A 23,239-nucleotide genomic window follows, 5' to 3' on the forward strand; every position below is an offset into this window, starting at 1 on the left:
AATTTTTCCTGGGTGACCACTCAAGTTGATTAAGATTTTCCAAAGAGGCGACTTCAGAGAAAGAAGAAAAGCGTTTTGCACCTCTGTTAATGGTTACCATTACCCTATTTGTTATTCACTTTCAATGTTCCTTTTTTAACTCGGTAATTTGCTGTAATAACATTCACAGTTTCTGTACATGACGTCTGCTAACCAAGATATTGCTAACCCAAGGAAGCTTAGGAGGAGTTTCCAGGCTCACTCGTCAAACAAACCTCAGTAAAAATGGACTATTCCGACTTCAAGGAATGTGGATTCTGGGCAGTTTTTTTGCACAGAGCAAATCCCGCTCTAAGCCTATGCCAAGGTGGGCTTAACCAATTGCTTTTATTTTTGCAGATGCATTGCATCTTGGCACAGTTAAAAATACAGTCAATGAACTCACCATTATTTTTCCACACGTCTTGCATTAGTACTTAGACATGGTTCCAGCCTACACCCTTGGAACATCCACCATGGTCTGCCACATTCTCCAAAACAAGTCAGAAATATAATATAGTATCTCAAGATTCTGACATGTGTGGTTGAATACATTGTAGAATGACAATAATTATTCAATGAATGAACAACTAATACATTCCCACCCCCTGTTAAGAAAATAAATTTAGTGCATCCGATTACCCGAACAAAATAATCGACGCTTTCATCGATTTTAAAGGTGTTATCCATCGGTCCCAATATGTTTGTCTGTACAGCATATCAAGCCATCTGCTGTGATATTGTCAAAGGATACACAAAAATGTTTGAATTGTGGTGAGCACACTAGTATGGGGGACAAATTGTGCCATATGTAGAAGTAAATGTAGAAATAGATGAATCTATACTCACAAATTAATGCCATATGAATAAATGTACACTTATATCATGTAATACTTAAATATATGACATAAATGCAATTTATTCATCTTTTTTTGCATTGTTCCATTTCTTTTCAATACTGATTACACAAAAAAACACAACAAATATACATGACAAAATAAATACCGAAATAAATACCTGACGAAATGCATATATTAATGAATTGCATCCATGTCTTAAATTTAGGTAATGTTTTTTTTAATTCATGTGTTTATATGGCATATATTTGTATGTATGATCTATTTATACGTTTCCACATATGCCGGGATTGGTACGCCATACATTACACGGCCATTTGAGTCAAGCCAATTGTGTATTCTGTGAAATTCCCCGCCTTGTTTTCCCTTTCGGCCTGTTTATGTTCTTTGCAGACCTCCATGCCCTTGAAGTGGAGCCGAGGATCCACTGTTTTTGCACTAGCACGCCCTTTAACACTTCCGCTCACCTTAGCGAGCCCTTTCTGACTGTACAGTATACGGCCACAACATCCCATTTTTCAATCAGTGTTTTGAGCTGCCTGGTCACAGTCTGGCATCTGGTCCTTTCGTTTTCCACACCAAGCAGTCCTCGGTTGAAACCGAATCCTCTCAGGCAAACCACATGGGATTTCCACCCGCCTCTTATTGTTTTTGGCGCTCAGATCCAGATGTGAGGCACACACTATCCCCGTTTACTGTATAGTCACTGACTATGTTTTGAAGACACTGTTAATTTTTTTTATGTCCCTTAGATGAACACAGGCCAATTTTTTTTTAACCCATGGAGCATTTATGTGTCAAGAGGATCAAACATTACCGTATTTTCCAGAGTGTAAGGCGTGTCCAAAAACCCCAAATTTGCCAGTGTATTGATCAGTTGATGATTATTGCTGACCACAATTGCATGACAATGGTTTTGAATACGCATAGTGGAAGTAAAAGCACCAAATCCTACCCATCAGGCCACTAGGGACATATATGACATAGGAAAAGGCAATAGGTCTCATCTCATCGCACTATTTTCTGGCATAGTACCAGATACAAATGTTAGAGAACTGAGAGAACAGAAAGTGATTAAAAATCCGGATAAAATATTGATTCACTTTTTTGTTTTAGCTTAAACGAAGCATTGTCTGTGACAATTGTTGTTGAATACATGCAGCTATGCGTTGATTCATCCCTTTCAGGATGACCAAATTACTTCTCACGACACCTTTCTCTTCAGTTCAGAAACTTATGATCGTAAGGTTCGGGCTTTACTTCATCCCAGTTCTTTTATCTTAAATGATCGGTACATTAGTAATAACAACCGCAAGACTGTATATTTTTGTTAAACTATTTACTGATTGGATACACTGCTGTGGAGTCTTTTTCAGCATGACACCGAAGAAGTCCGACTTATTTAAGATAGTGCCTAGTCTTATACTGTCTTAGCTTTTCACTTATGCTGGGGGGGAAGCAACTCAGCCTCATCCTTTGTGCCAATGTGAGACTCAATGGCCTTAACTGGTTCACACTTGTTAATATATCCAAGAGTCTTTTAAGATAAGAAGACTCTAAGCAAGGTCACAGCAACCTAGCGGATAAGCTCAAGTCTCCTATCTAACATATGAGAGGTCTAATCTAACATGCACTTTGTGAAGACAATACAATACTGTATTGTAATGGTCCCTAACCTTTTCTCTGCCACGGACCGCTTTTATGTTTGACAATATTCTCGCCGCCTGGCCCTATAATAACATCAACAACGTGGTACCGCGACTAAAAATAGTGTGATGATGGCATACAACCTTTTGCCATTTTGTATGTTGTCGATATGTCCAGTAGTCTAGCGGATAGGATCTGGTACTCTCCCAGCTGCGATTCGGGTTCCATTCCTGTCACATCAAGTAATTGCAATTGTGATCAGTGATCTATTTCAACTGATCAATCAATGCACAAATATGGTAGTTTCAGTGCAACCCTAGCCCTTACTGTGGTTCTATATCTATGCGCCTAGTGGTGTGGTGCGCCTTATATATGAAAACAATTATCACAAAGGAATACATTTTAGGTGGTGCGCCTTATTGTGTGGAAAATACGGTACTCGCTCCTAACAATGTGTCAAGTTGATCACTGCGTCGGTATAAGAGTATTCCTAATGTAATCCGTATATCTCAGGGACAAGGCTTTGTGGGCCACTGGTGACCTTGAGAATCACTTCCGAGGTCAGAGGAAGAGCAGTGTTGCCACTCATGACGAAACCTCGTCTCTTATGTCGCTTTTCCTCTCAATTCAGTACCTTTGTTTTGAGCCGGACTGCTAGGGGGTGTTGACGGGGTGCTACCGAACGTGCAGTTAGGAGGCGTGTATTATGCACTGAATGTGGTTGTAGTTTCCTGCGGATCCTCAATGCTGAGCCAGTCTACGTAGCGCCCCGTCCCACCTCTTAAGTCTTCTTTGTACTGCTCCTATTGTTCATTAATGTAATTTATTTTTTCTTATTATTTATTTTCTTTTTTTGTGGTATATTTGCCCTTTTCTACTGTATACGCTTGCGTCTGCGATCACCTTTTTTGAGCCTTGTAGCGCCCTATGATGTAAATTTTTTTTGAACGTGTCATCAAATTCCTACACACCTTATTATCTGGTCCCACTTTCTTTTTTGTGGGGGGCTTTTTCTGCAACATATACTTTGTATTGACTTACAGATGAGAATTTACGTGTACTTACCCCCCACCCCTACCTTATGACGCTTTTATGTCTTGTACATCAGAGCCACATATAGCCTGAAAAATAAGGTAATAAAACCAATCAAATAGGTAAAATACTGACATCCACTCTTATCGATTTTAAAAACATACTTAGGCATTTTAGAACATGTTTTAATAGTGAGTGTACATACCATTGTTCTATTCTATGGAGGACTGATCCTGCCTTATGTAGAAAAAAATGTAAACAAATAAATACCTTCAAATACACGCCATACAAATAAATGAACACACTAATAAATCACGTAATACCTGAATGTATTACAGGTACAATACAATTTTTTTCATATATTTGTGCATTTTATCATTTATGCTGTCTTATAGTTTGCCGTGTATTTTGTCACTACAAAATCTTATTCAAATGAGGGGGCAGGTCACAACGGCCGAGCTTTTCACCTATTGGTTGATTGATGATTCGTTCATCACTCATCAACCAATAGGTGAAAAACTCAGGTCACCGGGCCGCTTCCCCATTTGAATTCCATTATGTTGTGACAAAATAAATGACAAAATCATTGACTTAATGCAGTTCGAAATACCGGTATTTGAAAACATACACGACAACTTGCACGGCAAAATAAAAAGTGCAATAAATCAATGACAAAATGCGTACATATATGAATAAATTGGGTTAGTCATATATTTACTTATAGTGTTATTTATTTGTTTGTTCATTTATTTTATGGCATATAACAACTATAATTATATAAATTCCATTAAATTCTTCCCAAAAAGAAAATTTTAATGAAATAAACACATATTCTTCTAGTTTCAATATAAGTTCGGAAATTTGAACTTAATTATAAACCCTATCAGTCTGAATTGTATTAGATTATTAGTACGATATGACATTTGGGAATTTGAATTTTTACATATTTGATCAAGTTCGGTACAAATTGTTACAAAATACGATGCTCCAAGCTTTTTACTAAGTTGGGATCGTTATAGGTTTCTAATTAAAAAGCAGATTGGTATTATTAGCTTTGTAGAAAATGGACTTAAGTGTCATGTAATCCACTCTGTTACAGTCACACCCAAAATCCGATGAGAAAACACTTTTCGACCGCCATCTTTTTTTTAAATTTGGTCCAATTGCCTTTCAATCTAGGGCATACAGCCAGAAAATAGATTGTGGACGGGAAATTAAAGCTTGTGATTTTCTAGGGATGGGCCGGATATGCGGTAAAGGAAAACGGCTTCAATGTAGTTATTAATTTATATAATAATTATAACAACCCTTATAACAAATGAAAGGTTAACCGTCGCTAATAATACATCAAAGATTCAAAAGGTATTCCGTTCATGTTCTATGAATACACAGGGTTTTGGTTTACGTGTTTCATTTCTGAAAATCTTGATCAATGCGTCGTAATCAACATGCACTGGAAAGTACTTTGTTCCTGTAGATCCAATGGGTCCCTTATGTGTGTTTATTTTTCATGTACAGTTTGCTCGGGATTCTTCATGCTGTGTGTATTTTTTACTTTGCATTGGCCACACTTTTGATTTATTGGAAAGGGAAAACAATCCGCAAAGCTGCCCCACTCTAATGAAGGACTGATCCTGTTAAATGTAGAATGTATTTTTATTAATTTCAAACTACAAAAACACGGCAAAAAGAGAAAATAACACATACATAAATCATGTAATACCTGAATAGATAACATAAATACAAATTATTCGGCTATTTACACATATTGTCATTTATTTTTTTCTATTATTTTGTCACTTATTTTTTGTGTGTATTCTGTCAAGTATTTTTTCGCAACACAATTTTTTATTTATAGGAGGGGGCGGGTCGAACTAGCAGAGCTTTTCACTAATAGCTGATTCGTTCATCACTTATCAACCAATAGGGGAAGAGTTCTGGCAACTGGGCTGCCCCTCATTTGAATAGCATTTTGTTGTGTCAAAATACACTACAAAATACATGACAAATTACATGACAAACATTTGAAAAAGTATATGACAAAATATATGGCAAAAAACATGACAAAGTACAAAACTAAATAAATGACACAAAAATGTGACAAAATACATGACAAAATAAACAACAGAATACATGACAAAAACTTAAAAAAGTATATGACAAATAAAATGGCAAAAAAACATAACAAAGTACACAACAAAATACATAAAAAGTACAAAACAAAGTAAATGCCCCCAAAAAATACCTGATAAAATAAACAACAAAAACATGAGAACATACACGGCAAAAAAATGTGACAAAGACATGAAAACATTTGTTAAAGTATTCTGCAAAAAACGTGACCAAATACATGACAAAAAGACAGGACAATGTATTCTACTACTATACGACAAAATGCATGAACAAATACATGAAAACATTTGATAAAATATACGACAAAAAAGACATGACAAAGTGTTCGACAAAATACATGACTATATACATGGAAACATCTGATAAAGTATACAACAAAAAAACTTGACAAAGTGTATGACAAAATACATGACAACCAACGTGACAAAGTATATAACAAACCATGTGTCAAAATACATGAAAACATTTGATAAAGTATTTGACAAAAAAACGGGACAAAGTGTTCAACAGCAAACATGACAAAGTATTCATCAAAAAACGTAACAAAATAAGTGAAAACGTTTGATAAAGTATACGACATACAAACGTGACAAAGTGTACAACAAAGTGCATGACAAAAAAACGTGACAAAGTATAGGACAAAATACACGATAAAAAATGTGCCAAAATACACGACGAAGTAAATGACAAAAAAAAATGGGACAACATGTACGACAATATACATGACAGAAAACATGAGAAAGTATACATAGAAAACACGTGACAAAATACACGAGAACATTTGATGAAGTATACGACAAAAAAACTAACAAAGTGTACGACAAAATGCATGACAAAAAAGTAACAAATTATTCAACAACAAACATGACAAAGTATTCATTCCAAAAATGTAACAAAATACATGAAAACATTTGATAAAGTATACGACAAAAAAACGTAACAAAGTGTACGACAAAATGCATGACAAAAACAGTGAGAAATTATACAACAACAAACATGACAGTATTAATCAAAAAAACGTAACAAAATACATGAACACATTTGATAAAGTACACGACAAAAAACGTAACAAAGTGTACGACAAAGTTTATGACAAAATACACAACAGAAATGTGTCAAAGTATACGACAAAATACAAGCTAAAAGAGTGCCAAAATACACGACGGAATAAACGACAATAAATACAGAAATAAAAGGAAAAATATAACACCAAACGCATAAATGTATGAATAAATGGCATTTACGTTATGTATTTAGGTATAAGGTGATTTATTAATGTATTGATTTATATGTACGGCATATAAGTGTATGCATTTCTACATGTATTTCTACATATTGCAGGATCTGTCCTCCATCCACCCCTTGAGTTGCGTTTGCTATGACGTTCCCACGCTTTCACTCGCTCCGTAGCGTACACATCAAAAGTGGAGCATCCCCCCTAATCGTGCAAGGGGGCGTTGTATTTTACGAAAACCGTCAGTGTCTTTGAATTTTGTAGTCCGTTTTGATATAAATTTGAAGTTTTCAGCGAGTCTTTTTTGTTTTCATAAGATTCTTTATTCACGTTCTTTCTTAACTTTTGTAAAATGTATTTTCCTAACAGAAAATGGTCTGTTTTTACGGGGATTCGATTTGTAAACATCCTCGTATTTTGTTGATATGGAGGGCATTTTTTTCCCCTTTTAACATTCCTTGCACTGCTCGCCGGGAGCATGTCAAGCAAACCAAAACAGTCGACAGTCGCGTTCAGTTGCCCTCGTCGAAAAACGGAGTGTACATGTGTTTGTAAAACCCTGGAATATGCCTTTAACTGCTCAGTTTTTTTCAAATGAAGTCTTGATTATCACACACTCTCTGTATACCAAGAAAGGAGACCCAGCGAAGATGTAGCATTTTTGTAAACATTGACTGTGTGTTTTCGAGACTCTACTGTGCACTCGTTTTGAGTTGATATGTATTAATTTGGGGGGTTGTTCATACGTTATGGAAGTAAAGACAATGTGTTATGTAGTGCAATATGCTGTACATATGGAGCTTTGCTCTACAAATCTGTTTTTTTTCTGAATTTCCTGTTGTTTATTGGTACTTTTTGTTTTTTTCAATAAAATTTTATTGAACGTGTCCAGTGGAGTTGAGTTTTTCCATAATGATGAGTACAGATGCCGCCGTAATTACGAACGAGTTAAATTTGTTCCTAAGTTGCTTCAGTGTTATATTTTGTATGTTTATGATTAAGGCTTGTATAAGTAACCTGTATTGTTTTTGTACTAAAAAATAAACCTTTCTTGAAATAATAAGCTCTATAAAGATAAATAAAATTACGTTTAACTTCCTTTTAGAAGATGAGCTTCAAGAGTTAGGCGACTCCCTCTTTCGAGGTAGAAACTGACCAAAAAAAAAGCGGTGCAACCATGTTCTCAACCGCATCAAGCTTTCTTATTCCTCTTTCATTTAAAAAATAAATGACTCGCCTCTTCTTTACACTTTACATCAACCATATTGAATGAATGCACAAAATATTAAACAATAAAGATGTCAAAGTTCTTAGGGAGTTGAAGATACAGTATAGAATGTTTACACACAAAATTAGGAAGAGGTAACCGGATTTCTTCTTCGAGGTGGATGCTGGATGACCTTTCACAGCGCCAGACGCCGGTAGTGGCGGAAAGAAGCACTATAGTACTGTCCTGTATTCCGAAAAAGGTGCACACAATATAAAATCTAACAGCAATGTCCGGATATTTTACAATAATTATCGCATCTACCGTTTTTCGTAAGTCGAATGGTCGTAAGTAGGGGAGCATTGTACAGTATACCTTGGTACTTGAACAACTCCTGTATTTGAACAAAAATGTCAGTAATTTTTGCTTTGGAATTCGAAAGAAAATTTTTAACCTGAACACAGCCGATTGCGTAGCCTAGGAATCGGTGGCCTTTTGGGTAAGCTAGGCAGGTTAGGTAGAATAACTTCAAGAGAGACGGTCCCGGGTTAAGAATTTATTAGGATTTAACTGTAAGAAGAAGTGAGAAATTAATATTAAGAACAACAATTGACCTCAAGAAGGAAATCAATGCAAAATACGAAAACGGCGTACTAGTGTCTGTCAAGAGGACAGTTGAATTAATATTTGTGTTTATGGTACACTTTTTATCGATATCCTGGGTATTTCGTAATACGTAGGAACATATGAAAATAAATATAATTACTTATTATGGAATAAAGTGTTACGGTACTCAAAATATTTGCTTAGCTTTAGCATTAGCTAGTAGCATAGACAAGGACAAAGCTACAAAACCAGATATAAACCTGCAGGGTTTCCCAACGACCAGGGATCCTAATGAATGATTTCATAATTGGTATTTCTGGGGGTATTTGGTGTATTTTAAATAAGTTATTTAAATATATTTTGTGTGTTGGTCTACTCTACTCTAGTAAGTATTACCTTATTTTCCGCACTATAGGGCGCACCGGGTTATAGGGCGCACCCCAAAAAATATTTTTTGGTCCTATATCTTCCATAGATAAGACGCACCGGATTATAAGGCGCTACAACGGGAACTTCGACAAAGCAGTCAGATGATTCAGTCAAACTGATTACCCCCTTAACATTCCCAAAGCTTGCAAAGAAGCAAATACGTGTCGTAGACACGTGCGGATGCGGTGTCCGTACGATGTCACTCAAATGCATCATTTCAAATATCATTCGGAAGGTTAAAGTCTTGGGATTCAAGAAATGCCAACCATTCCTTAGTTTCTATTTTCTTTTTCGCTCGCAACTTTACTGTGCATATGACAATAAACACTTGGAATTGAGTTTAATTCACTCAACTTATCACAGCAACATCAAGATCGTTCTAAAACAAGATACCGGGAAAATATAAAGCCGCATAGCTCACCTAAGTTCTCACGTTCAATAATGATACGCAATCATGGTCTTCTTACAACCGTGAGTGTAGTAAATCCAGGAGAGTAAAATATTTACAAATACAGACTAATGAAACATGTTTCTTTATGGCGTAGTTTGGCAAGCTTGCTATTCAGTCATTGCAGGGCCAATTGCAGGGTTTGTTTCGGCCCTCTAGCCTATCCGAGGCTCCAAATAACTTCAGCCAATAGCGATCGATTTAACGGATGATTGACACATCTTTTTCGGCCAATTGCAGGGTTTGTTTTGGCCCTCTAGCCAATCCGAGGCTCCGAATAACTTCAGCCGATAGCGATCGATTTAACTGATGATTGACACATCTTTTTGGCCAATTGCAGGGTTTGTTTCGGCCCTCTAGCCTATCCGAGGCTCCGAATAACTTTAGCCAATAGCGATCGATTCAAATGATGATTGACACATTGGTTAGCCAATGAAACGCTAGTATATAAATCCCAGCATACACTGCGGACTACTCTACGTTTGGGGGGAAAATCGAGTCGGCGGCTGTTGCGTAAGTTGCGAGACCTTGCGATTTAGTATTGAGCCATATATAAGGCGCACTGTATTATAAGGCGCATGGTCAGCTTTTGAAAAAAATTAAGACTTTTAGGTGCGCCTTATAGTGCGGATAATACGGTACATCTAAATCAGGGATGCACCAAAATGAAAATTGGGGTCAGAAACCCGAAAATTTGAAACACCTTAAGGAAATACCGAAATGACAAAACTGAAATAAAAAATACATTAAAAAAAAAATAATAATACCGTATTTTCCGCACTATAAGGCGCACCTAAAAGCTTTTATTTTTTTCAAAAGCTGACCATGCGCCTTAAAATACAGTGCGCCTTATATATGGATCAATATTAAGTCGCAAAGTCTTGCAACTAAGGCAAGCAGCCGCCGACTAGATTTCGCCCCGAAGGCGAAGTAGTCCACGGTGTATGCTGGGATTTATATACTAGCGTTTCACTTCCTAACCAATGTGTCAATCATCATTTGAATCAGTCACTAATGGCTAAAGTTATTCGGAGGTAAAGGGGGCGGATTGTTTTTATCATTTACAGGCTCGCATAGGCTAAAGGGGCGAAACAAAGCCTGCAATTGGCCGAAAAAGATGAATGTGAATCACTCGTTGGGATGCACTACGGCATAGAGAAAAGTTTTTTTACTATTCTGTTTTTGTAAATATTTTACTTTCCTGGATATACTACACTCGCGGTTGTAAGAAGACCACAGTCACGTATCATTGTTGAACGTGATGGCTGCAATAGAACTTAGGTGAGCTATGCGGCTTTATATTTTCCCGGTATCTTGTTTTAGAACGATCTTGTGTTTCTGTGATGAGTCTATTTTTAAACGAAATTCGATTCAAAATGTTTATTGTCATATGCACAGTAAAGAACCCCGTTTCCCTGCACAATAAAATACTTACTTTGCTGTCCACACAGTTGTCAGCAAAAAATAAAATGGAAACTAAGAAATGTTTGGCATTTCGTGAATCCTAAGACTTTAACCTTCCAAATGATATTTTGAACGATGCATTTGAGTGATTGGTGACATCGTACAGACACTGTTTCCGTACATGTCTGAGACACGTATTTGCTTCTTTGCAAGCTTTGGGAATGTTAAGGGGGTAATAAGTTTGACTGAACTATCTGACTGTTTTGTCGACATTCCCATCGTAGCGCCTTATAATCCGGTGCGCCTTATGTATGGAAAATTCAGGACCCACAAATATTTTTTGGGGGTGCGCCCTATAACCCGGTACGCCTTATAGTGCGGAAAATACGGTAATTTAAAACATTTGCCTTGCACTGACTTCCAGACAAACCGCAATAAATGATTAATGACTTAGCATAACAAACATTAAATACTTTTTTTCAAATTCTAATAAAACACATGAATAGTTTAAGTGGTTTAAAAATGATGATGATTATATAATCACAGTAAATGAAACTCCTTGCACGTAGCTTATCGCCATCAAATCGATAGTGCGTGTTTTCAGATTAGAACTACTAAGCGGTAGATCAAGGGTGTCAAACTCATTTTTGCTCGGGAGCCGCATGGAGGAAAAAAAACATTCTCAAGGGGCCCGACTAGTAAATTAATTGCATGAAAAATATGTCTTAGCTGGAGGGCGGGATGTCTTTTCGGAAGCTCACAATTAAATTATCATTCAGGGATGTAAGAATTCATTATAAAACACTTTTTGAGGGTCTTTTTTCATCTCAATATTTTATCATTACTAAGATTTAATCTCTTGTACTGTTTAGCAACTGTGCATTTGTAAAAAATAAATAAATTGGGGAACCACTGCATTAGAGCGTAATAGTGAAAAAAATACACAAAAAACAGAGGCAAGGTGAGGCCACATATTATTAATTTTATAACAGAGCCCTAGGTACCAGTAAACATGTGATCAGGGGCCATAATTGGCGCTCGGGCCAGACATTGGACTTGACTGATCTGCATGCAGAATCAATTTGTTTAAGTAATGGACTAGGTACATGGCAGCACTTGGCTATTTTCACGGAAGAATATTTAGGCTTGCGAACTGGACAAATAAATGGGTAGCTAAAGTCAAAAGTACTCTACAGTATTGGGAGCAACATTCAGTGTCAACACGTTCCTGGAACACAGTTAACTCGTCAAATTCTGTAACTCAATTGTCGTTACAACATGGGTCGTTACTCTGCTCCTTTTTAAAAGCAGAGCATGATTTACGAGGCCTTCTGTTTGTTGACGGTTCCTCCTTCGCTAATGTAGTTGTACATGATCTTAATTCAGCTAGCAACACGACAAACACTAAATGCATCAAAACGCTAAGGCTGGGATGTTAACAACGACCTAAAAATTACAACTGAATACAGATAGATGGCGCCTTCTCAAGCACAGAGAATGCAGATTGCTCCCTACCGATATCCTAATATTCATCTTACCGTATAAACTTCCATCCAAGCCATATTTACAGATATAAAATAGAACACAGATATGAGCATATTTGTTTGTGTGTTCACCAATAGCAAATGTAGGCAGTAAGTCAGGAGTGGGCTTGGCTTATACAGGAACAATTAAAGCAACGGGGCAAACGTAAACACGGTATAATAAAAGCGCTGAATTTTGGTCTTCATTTGTAAAATTGTTTTTGCAATGCACCATGATTGGAGAAAAAAAGAAAACATTACCCAGTAATCAAAAAGGAAATATTCAAGTGATTTGAAGACAAAATGGATATGGAATGTCTCAACTGTTAGTTTGAAAGCTCTCAAAATTGCATTAGTCAATAAATAAGAAAGCTTCATCATTTCCACAGGTTGGTATAGACATTTTCTTCTATTTATTTTGCAAGCAGTTTTAGGGGTTCAGCTTTGAGTATACTGTACAGGGTAATTTGTAACAAGATAGTTACTTTCAGGGTAAAGCGCTACTTTTGGGTGTCAGTAATCTTGGATGTAACAGATCCATCCATTGTTTGCAGCGCTTATCCGCAGTAGGGTCACGGGGTTGCTGGAGCTCATCCCAGCCATCTTCGGGCAGTGGGCAAGGGTCACCCTGAACTGGTTGCCAGCCACCTAGGTGTCATGATTACTGATGCGAGGCACCTGAGCCTGGTCCTTTGGTGCCAACTGCGTCAGACATTGATTGGCTCCCTGTCATTTTTTATACCCCCGTCTTCCAGTCACCGGATGTCAGTCCATCTGCGAACCTCAGCTTACGCTAGGCAAGCCTATCGACCCTGACTCTCTCCTGTTCTGATTCCCGTCTGTTTCCCGGCTCCGACCCATTTTCTGAACTTGACTACGATTGTTGCTCCCCCGTCCCGGCCACAGATCTGTTTTTTCCGCTATTGACACTGCCATCGCTCGCCACGGAAATACCACTTCCACGTCTGAGCAACCTGCTCCCCGCGACCAGCGATCGACGGATCGTGTGCACTACCTTTTCCTTCTTCCAAATAAAACTAAGAGAAATGCACGCAAGTGGGTCCTGTCTTTGTTCTGGTCCTGACACTAGGGACAATTTGGACCGGCCAATTAACCTGACATGAATGTTTTTGGAATGTCGGAGGAAATGTGGGAGAAAAGGGTCACGCTAATCAACACAAGCACAGGGGAAAACATGCAAACACCGCACAGGAAGGCTGGTAGCTGGATTTAAACCCCTGACCTCGGAACTGTGCCGCAGATGCGCTAACCACCACAACACAATAACTATTTAAACGAAGTAACTTCGTAACCGTAACTAACGACTGTTTTTCAGTAAGGCACCCAACACCGGTACTCAAACCCCGAGCCCCTGACGGATGCACTCAACGTTTTGAGGTAACACGGCCTACAATGCCAGCCTAGCATTTGGCAGCGGCTGTCCTCATCACATCCCTCCTGCTGTTAGGTCGTTAATTTAGCTAGCGCAGCGGGACATCCCAACCTCTCCAATAACTGTTGCCTGCCCTGCACACATCCACAGGCAAGTGTTGCATGACAGCGGAATAAGGCCGTGCATGGAGCCAATGAGCGTTACCTCACACTGCATTAAGGCAGAGAGGCTGCTGAGCTTATACAGATGAGTTACACTGCAGCGTGGATGCCCTGAAGGCATGAGGGTGATTGATTACTCCTGACACATATAAACATGAAACTTTACAGCTTATCGCTGGTGAATGTACACCCCGAGAGTGCACTTTCCTCCCACAGTCACTTTGTATTGAGATTTTGCAATACAAAGCACAACATTGCGTTTTTCCAAACCTTTCAAAGGCGAAGCAATTATCGTTTCCATAAAGAAGTATTCCAGTGTCACCATTGAAGAATTAGAATAGTTTTGAACAGTGTTCCCTCTAAGCTGCGCGCGTGCGCAATTGCGCACTGCTCGCACATTCTGGGCGCACAAGAAAATCTAGCCAACACACAAAAATGAAGGCTCAAAATGACTAATTAAGAAGCGATTTAAGTCAAAGTTACAGTGCATGAAGGTAAAAATACACGGGTTCCCCTGACGTTGTGTCCTAAATGCAGTATTTTGAAGTCGAACGAAGTTGAGTAAAGTTAGTAGATTATGTCGAGAACCGGCTTCTTTGGCTCGGTTCACTAAAAGGAACCGGCTCTTTTGGGTCCTAAACGGCTCTTCAGGTTGTTTTTGCTTCTTTAATCCCAACATGACCAAATATTATGTAAAGTTATGCACAAAATGACTTAAAGGAATGGGGGAATAGAACAAAAAAGAAAAAAAATACCAAAATGAAAAAGTAGTGATAAGCTGAGAAAAAAAGAAACAAAAGGAATAGAAAAACAGAAGGAAACATTTAGAAAAAAAGGCAGAAAAAAAAGAAAAGAAAGAAATGTAGGGAAAAAAAAGTAAATAGAGAACAAAAAGAAAAAAGTAACAGCTCGGAAAAAATAAACCAAATGAGATTTTTTTAAAAGAATTTAAAAAAAAGTAGAAAGAAAACACGGAAAAAAGAAGAAAAAGTTTGTGTTGCATTCAAATAATTTCCAATTATATCAAGTGAATCTTGTTGCCAACATTGTACTTCCACTAAAAAACGTGATTAAGTACAGTTCTGTATCTTACAACCGACTAAATAAGCCCCCAAAATGTTAATATTATGTGACAAATATGTCAGGAAATAAAAAGAATTGGATATTGTAAGAACAAACGACGTTTGTAAGGCGTACAACCTTTGCAATAGTACCTGTGTCAATTCATTCAAAAGAGTAAAATAATTTCGCATTGCCAGAAATTCAGCAAAATGTAACTTGATGTCAAGTTTTGGACATGTTTGATAATCAATTATCTTGCCACACTTGGGATTATGGTTGCTCACTGTTGTTTCAAGCGTTGCTCACCGACTTTGTGTTAACACTCAGACCCGTGGAAAATTAGAGGGAACATTGCTTTTGAATGTCATTGATGACAAAGATTATTAAACACGGAAAAACAAGATAAAAAGAATGTTTTACAAGGTCATGCTTGGAGACTGGCATAAGGTGTAAATCAGGGGTCTCAAACCAAATTTACTTTGGAGCCGCCAGAGCTAGGGTCTAGGCAAGATTGGGTCACATGAGGTTTTCCACGAGAAAAGCTTTCATCAAAAAAATAGATTCAAAAAACTTTAATATTAAAAGAAAATAGTTCAATTAGCAATAATTACATAGTAATAATTGTACAGCAAATAATAAAGACCAGAAACCAAATATGTGAGTATAAAAGTATAGCTAGTAATGTTTCACTTTAAACTTTCTAAACATAAATAGAACTTTTAACGTAAACTGTAAACATATATATTAAGGCAAGGGCCTCAAACTTACCTACCCACGTGCTGCAATTGGCCCGCCGGCTGCCTGTTTAATGCCCCTGGTGCAAATTAATTTGAACTGTGGTGCAATGAAAATAGTGCAAAAGCATTTAGTAGTGACAACATTACAAAAAAGTTAATAAATAAGATAATTGTACTAATTTTTTATACACTGGCAAGATATGTAATTTTCAAAGTCTTGTACACTTGTTTAGGGTGGTGATGGCCCTGGGGAAGAATTTGTCTCTGAACCTGCTAGTCCTTTGTTTTAATTGACCTGTAGTACCTATCAGAGGGCAGCAGGTCAAAGAGGTGGTGGTCGTGGTGAGAGGAGTCCTTAATAATTATAGGTCGGTGGTTCGCGCCCCGGCCGAGTCATTGGTTCGCGCCCCGACCGAGTCATTCCTAAGACTTAAAAAGTGGTCGGCGGCGCCCTCTGTTGGCTGCGGCTGCATCGGCTCGCTACAACGGGTCAGGTGCAATCGACATTTTGTTCTGTGTACATTGTTACACAGAATGACAATACAAGGAAATTATTATTATTATTATTATATTGGATCTGCTACATTATCACCAGCCAACAATGTCCTCCAGACTGGGCAGAGAGGAGCTGATGATTTTCTGGGCTGTGTTGACGACTTTATGTTTTTCTTCTGTCTGCTGAAAACTGATAAAAATCCTCTGATTTACCAGCAGCCACAAAGAAAAAAAACAATGAAGAATACTACAGTCAAGAACAACACAACAATTTCATTATTGGTGCTGATTTTTCCTCTTTTTCTCTTTCTTTTTTTTGGAGTTACTTGTGATGCAGACTGAGTCACAGGGAGGTAACACGACCAAAAAGTCTTTGCCTTACACTTTTCACTTTTTGCAAAATTTATTTTTCGACACGTCTTAAAAACGTCTCATGAGAACGTGAAAATATTTCTAAACATCCAAGACTTTCTTATCAAAATTCCTGAATTTCTATTGCCAATTTGCTTACGTGCAAATTGCTTTTCATGCAAATGGAAACACACATAGTGCAAAGAGACATTCGTTTTATTCACTGTACAATATTTGATCACACTCACTGTGAGCCCAGATGAAGTCATGCCATACTTTATCCTTATTTCTGCGAAAATATTTAAATCCAATCATACTTGGAAACAAATACCAGAAATTCAACATCCGATTTGTTTCCCCCTATGTGCATTTTTTTCCCTGCTCTTAAACATACTATGCATTTAAGAGATAACTTGATGATGTCACCGGTATTGGTCATTGTCTCCTAAATAGTTCAGTCTTGAGGAGGTTGTGACACGAGTGCAACGGTTTGTCTCATACTATCAGCTTTAACACTTTTGTTTTGACTCTGTGAATACAGAAGTTCTTTATCTCGTAGTTGTGTGTGAAAAGGTAATTTCATTTGTTAAGTTTACAATGTCTCTTTGGACATGTTAGTATTCAGTTTCTTGCAGATATAATTTGGCCTGGTTCAACTTATACCTTTATTTTCACAGTTATTTACCTAAAAAAATTAAATACCATTGTTGTGGTTAAAATATTTCTTAGCTTGACTTGCACATTTTAGTAAATCAAGGTGGACAAGTTATAAAAATTGATTTTTATAGCTCTCAATGGCAGTGAATCTCCCAAATACAAAATAACTATTTTCAATTATAAACTACACTTGTTAACTAGATTTATCATTTCTGTAAATTCAAAGCTAAACTCATAGAAAAATAAAAAAATTTTTTAACAGAACAAAACAAGAGACAGTTTTTTAAATGTATTTATCAAATTTAATCTAAAAAAAAAACAAAGCTGCCTTTGTGTAAGCTTTTCTGTATTTCTTTCTCAGCGTAAAATACTTTTGATTGGGCAATAAAAAATGTCTGTCAATGTGTTTATCGTTGTGGTTGGAGATCGCCTTCGGGTTGAACGGCAGTCATTTTCGTCAATCTCGGAGTTGTTTTTAACATTTGGCACATCTTGTGACTCAAAATAAAAACAATTCAGTCGGTTGCAGTTTTACATTTCAAACAATTACTTTAATACTAAAAATGTTGACATGCAGTCATTAACCATTCCTAAAGTCGTATGACCTTATTAAAGTTAAAAATAAAAATGAAATCCATTTGCGTAACGATGTGCGTGACAACAGTATTTTTGTCAATTTGTGTTTATAGAATTTAGATCTTGGCCTGAATTCATTGCATGTAAATGTAGACAGTGTCATATAAAATGAAGCCGATATGTATCAGTAATTGATAACATTGGCACCGTAGCCTTTGGGTGTACACGCGTTGTTTTGTTCACCAGCATCTTGGAGACTGTAACCTCAGGGCAGACACGTGGCACCCGTAGTCATACGTGCCAGGTAAGGTTTCATACTTCGCTGATACCTGACTCACCTGTTAGGCCACTTGCTCAAGAAAAAAAAACACTCTTGTCTGCAGCCCACAAACATAAATGCCGGATGTGGTTGCACAAGTCAAGTCATGTTTATTTGTATAGCCCTTAATCACATAAAGTCTGTAACAATTGCACCAACCACCGTTACAACAGCCCCTGATCGGAAACCTACCCGAGGTCAAGGTAAAACTCAAAAAGCTCAGCATGAGGAAAATTAAGAACCCTTGACAAAGGGCCGCACACAAGGTTATCCCCCTTCCAGGATGACCAGGCTCCAATGGAGGTTGCAAGGGCATCAACAGACAATACAGTCATCATCAACATTAAATAGAGGTAATAACATAATTTCCAGTTTAAAGCTTACTGCCCCAAAGTCTGGACCAATGCAACAGATTCTAGGTTCAAGTGCAGGCACAATGGTACGAAATGCATGTACCTCGCAACATCTTGGCCCATACTTGTCCCCTAAGGACAAAAAGACAAGGGTATGAGGTCATATCACTAACCCTAACCCTAACCCTAACCCTAACCCTAACCCTAACTCTAAAATCACAGTTGCTCAGATTCCACAGAATCTGCGCACAGAATACGGACTTTGAAAAGGCTACCCAAACCCTTTTCAAGGCACTGAGACCAAGGGGATACTCTAGATCTTTCCTCAGGCAAGTCCGTAAAACATTTTTAACCACAGGGCAACTGGACACACAGAAAATCATCCCCCTAATAAGCACCTACTCAGCATTTAGCCAAACTGCTAATAGAAAAATTAAACAAAATATAAACCAGACACTACAGAACACAGACATAATCCAAGATTACAAAATCATCTCAGCCTTTAAAAGAAACAAAAACCTCAAAGATTACTTAGTAAAAAGTAAATTACCGGAAATCAACATAACACGAACACGGGGCCCCGCATTCTACAAACAAGCCACCACAGTTAGGAACACCGTCACCAACACAAACTACCTAATTAAACAAACACTCACACCTAATACGGAAAACTGTATATATGTCATAAAGTGTAAACACTGTGACATTAAATATATAGGAGAGACAGGAAATTCAATCAGATGTAGATTAGCACAACACATTTACAACATCAGAAACAGCAGGGAAACTAACATACACTTAGTAGCCCACTTCATACAACATGGGCTACAGGCACTAGAAATATGGGGCCTACAAACAAACAGCAATTGGACGCAAGAAGAAAGACGCAAGGCAGAAAAACACTGGATAACAAAACTCAACACTCTCTTTCCAGATGGACTAAACAAACGCAGGTAAAACAAGAAAAGCTCCAGTTTCCTGAATGGCCAGTGCAAAAACTTACTTTCCAAAGGGCCTCAGATTTAGGGGACCTTGGGAAAGAAAGATTGCTTCCTAACCTAACCACTAACCCTAACCCTAACCCTTAACCTAACCCTAACCCTAACCCCTCACCCTAACCCTAACTATAGATCATAAGTGTGTCTCAAGCCTAAATTTATCACTTCCACTGAGGTTGCTGATCGTGTCTCAGAGCGTTCCACCGCACCAGGTCAATGGAGAACGCTCTCAAATCTGTGGATTTCTTCTTGGCTCTTGGAATCACTACTAGACAGCATTTTCAGAGCAAAGTCTTTGAGCAGGAACATAGGGGACAATTTAATCAAAAAGTTAACGGGCGAAAAGTCCATGCAAAATTTGCATGTTATCAACACCACCTTAAAATCGCATCTTAAATTGACCGGGGGCCAGTGCAAGTTCGCTTAAATCAGGGTAATATGAGCAATCTTTCTTGTCCTAGTTAAAACCCTCGCTGCAGCATTTTATACCAGCTGCAAACTTTTGATGCCAGACACGGAGAGGAGTACATTACAGTAATTAAGACAGAAGGTAAGAAACGCATGAATTACAATCACAGAAACGGAAAAACAACTCCTTCCTTCCATCCTTGGCTTAGTGTTCACAATTGTTCCCCTCCTAATCCCATTTCTTAGGTGAAAGAACGGAGCATAAGTGACATATTAGCTTGATTTTGTCGAATCACAGAAGAGATGTGACGGAGTGTTAAAGATACAGCTTCACGGTCCCTGACGCTCTACTCCTCTCGGCTCGGGTGAGAATTGGCTTCTCCAGGCCCAAAACAATGGCTCTTCTGTTCCACTGGACCGGCCTCCTGCTGAAAGAGACACCCATTAGAGAAGCTCTATCTCTAGGGTCAGGCTCAGGGGTCGCGCACAAGTGCGGCTCTTGTTTATGTCTGCCGAGTCAATCAAAACATGGCAGCTTAACTCCTCCGTGCCCGAATCGACTTGGCGGGTTTGTGTCGGGGCTAAAGAGGGACAAATCCGAGCGCGGCTTCAACTTGAGAGATACAAGTCAGTGAGGTGGCTGTGTGAGAACGACACACTGATGGAAAAGTGGCGTTGACATGCGTCTCAACACCTGCTTTGCACCTGAGGTCCTAAGTTATGTTAAGGGCCTTATTTTTCCGTTTTTGTCCTTTCCCTGTTTGTTACATTTCGGGTGCTCAGACTGTTGGTAGAATCAGAGGCCGGAGATGTATTACTTCCCAAAACTTTTTTTAATGGCAGAAAATTCTGGACAGCGCTGTTGACATAGACGAACTGCTGGGAAAAGAAAAGGAACTCAGAGTTTTAGACAATCGCCTGGAAAAAGTATCAACCCAGTATGGCAGTCATTTCCTTTCCTTAGTTCCTGGCTTAGATTAAGTCTGCTTTTTAGTCAGTAGTTAAAAACAGTGCAGTTATCACACCTTGGAGGGCTCCAGGACTAAGTGGATTGGCGAGATTCATGGCTCCTACAAGGGAGATGTCTTTTGAGACCAAATACAGGATCGTCAAACATTTTGAAGAAGGTAACTATACTCGTATGGTTGCCAAAGATGTGGGCTGTTCACAGTCAGCTGTATCGAAGATTTGGACCAAGTACAAACAGCATGGGAAGGTTGTTAATGTCAAGCATACTGGTGGGCCAAAGTATACTTGTAGGCGTCAAGACAAACAACTAAAGGCCATATGTCTTGAAAGCAAAAACTGCACAACAAAACAAATGAAGAAGAAATGGGAGGATATTGGAGTCAATGTATGTGACAGATCTGTGCAAAATGGCTTAAAGGAAATGAGATTTTCATTTAGGAAAGCTAAAATGAAACCATCCTTGACGTTTTAACACAAAAGAACAAGACTGCAATGGGCTAAGTGAGAGGAAATCATGGACTGTGGATGACTGGATGACCGTTATCTTGAGTGATGAGTCACAAATCTGCACTGGACAAGGTGATAATGCTGGAAATTTTCTTTGGTGCATTTCTGGTGAGATTACACAAAGGGCTGCCTAGAGAAAAAAAATCTAAATTCCTACAGTCCTTAATGATATGTGGCTGCATGTCAGGCAAAGGCACTGGGGAGATGACTGGGGTCAAATCTACATTGAATGCACACGTTTACATTGACATTTTGGACAGCTTTCTTATTTCTTTAATTGTAAAAATGTTCAGGGATGATGAACTTATTTTCCAAGATGTCAATGCATCATAGCACGGTGGCCCAGTGGTTAGCGCGTGTGCAGCACAGTTCTGAGGTCATGAGATCGAAACTTCCTGTGTGGAGATTGCATGTTCTCCCCGTGCTTGCGTGGGTTTACTCCGGGCACTCCGGTTTCCTCCCACATTCCAAAAACATGCATATCAGGTTCATTGGCCAGTCCAATTGTCCATAGGTGTGAATTAGTGAGTGAGTTGTGTCTCTGTGTACCCTGCGACTGGCTGGCAACCAGTTCAGGGTGTCCCCTGCCCACTGTCCGAAGATAGCTGGTATGGGCTCCAGCACCCCCGCGACTCTACTGAGGATAAGCGGTGCAGATAATGGATGGATGGACAATGCATCACGCCACAGAGCAAAAACTGTAAAAGGATTTCTTGGAGAAAGACCCAACCAGTCAATGTCATGGCCTGCAAGCAGCCCAGATATCAACCCAATTGAAAACCTGCGGTAGAATTTGAAAAAAAATTATCCACAGCAAGGCTCCGACCTACAAAGATGATCTTACAAGTGCAATCAAAGAGAGTTAGCACCAGATTGATGAAAAATACTGTTTGTCACTCATCAAGTCCAAGCCTCAGAGACTGAAAGCTGTCATAAAAGCCAAGGGTGTGTCAACTAAATACTAGCGATATGTTTTGATTGTTATTTCTGTTTGTCTGTTTTTCATGTGTGTCTGTTTTTCATGATTCCATATTTTTTCCTCAGAATTCAGTAATTCAATATTAGCAATATCTACATGTTCCATATTTATTTATGGTGGTGGCCATTTCGAGGGTTGATTGCCAAAGCATTGCCCAACATTGAATGGTGATAGACAATCCAGTTGGATTAGGTTACTTAGTCTAAATCTTGTATAAATGGACCACACCTGATTTAGCCCAAAATCCAAGACGCCAAATAAGGACATCTGGAGTTTGGTTGAAAGATGCCCAAGATGATGGCTTTTCTGATTGATGTATTTTAAGTTGGTTTTCGTGTGTGAGACATTAAAGACTTTGGATTCAGTTCACCATTTGTGAGTTCACAGAAGCAAGATGAGTCAAAGTGGGTCATCCCCTGTTCCAGATGCTGGACAGTGCAGTCTCTTATTAGGCCGGACTGTTAAAATGGCATCTATCGTTGTAGAGATGCCAAAACAAGTAAATCTAAAACCACCCATCTTTTTCTGTTTCGTTTGCAGAAAAAAATCCCACTGCAATTTCAAATCCATCGCAGATTGAAAACTTGGAAACGTACTTATTAATTTTCATGTTACGATATTGTAGCATAGTCACTATTATCTGGAGTCTGACAATTTACGACTTTTTTGTATGTCATTTACCATTTTGTGTTCAACCCGACTTCCAAACTCCAACGTTTGAAATTTACAGTATGGA

This window comes from Urocampus carinirostris, chromosome 15, assembly GCF_059441175.1.
Source record: "Urocampus carinirostris isolate Australia breed hairy pipefish chromosome 15, RoL_Ucar_1.0, whole genome shotgun sequence".
NCBI lineage: Eukaryota > Metazoa > Chordata > Actinopteri > Syngnathiformes > Syngnathidae > Urocampus > Urocampus carinirostris.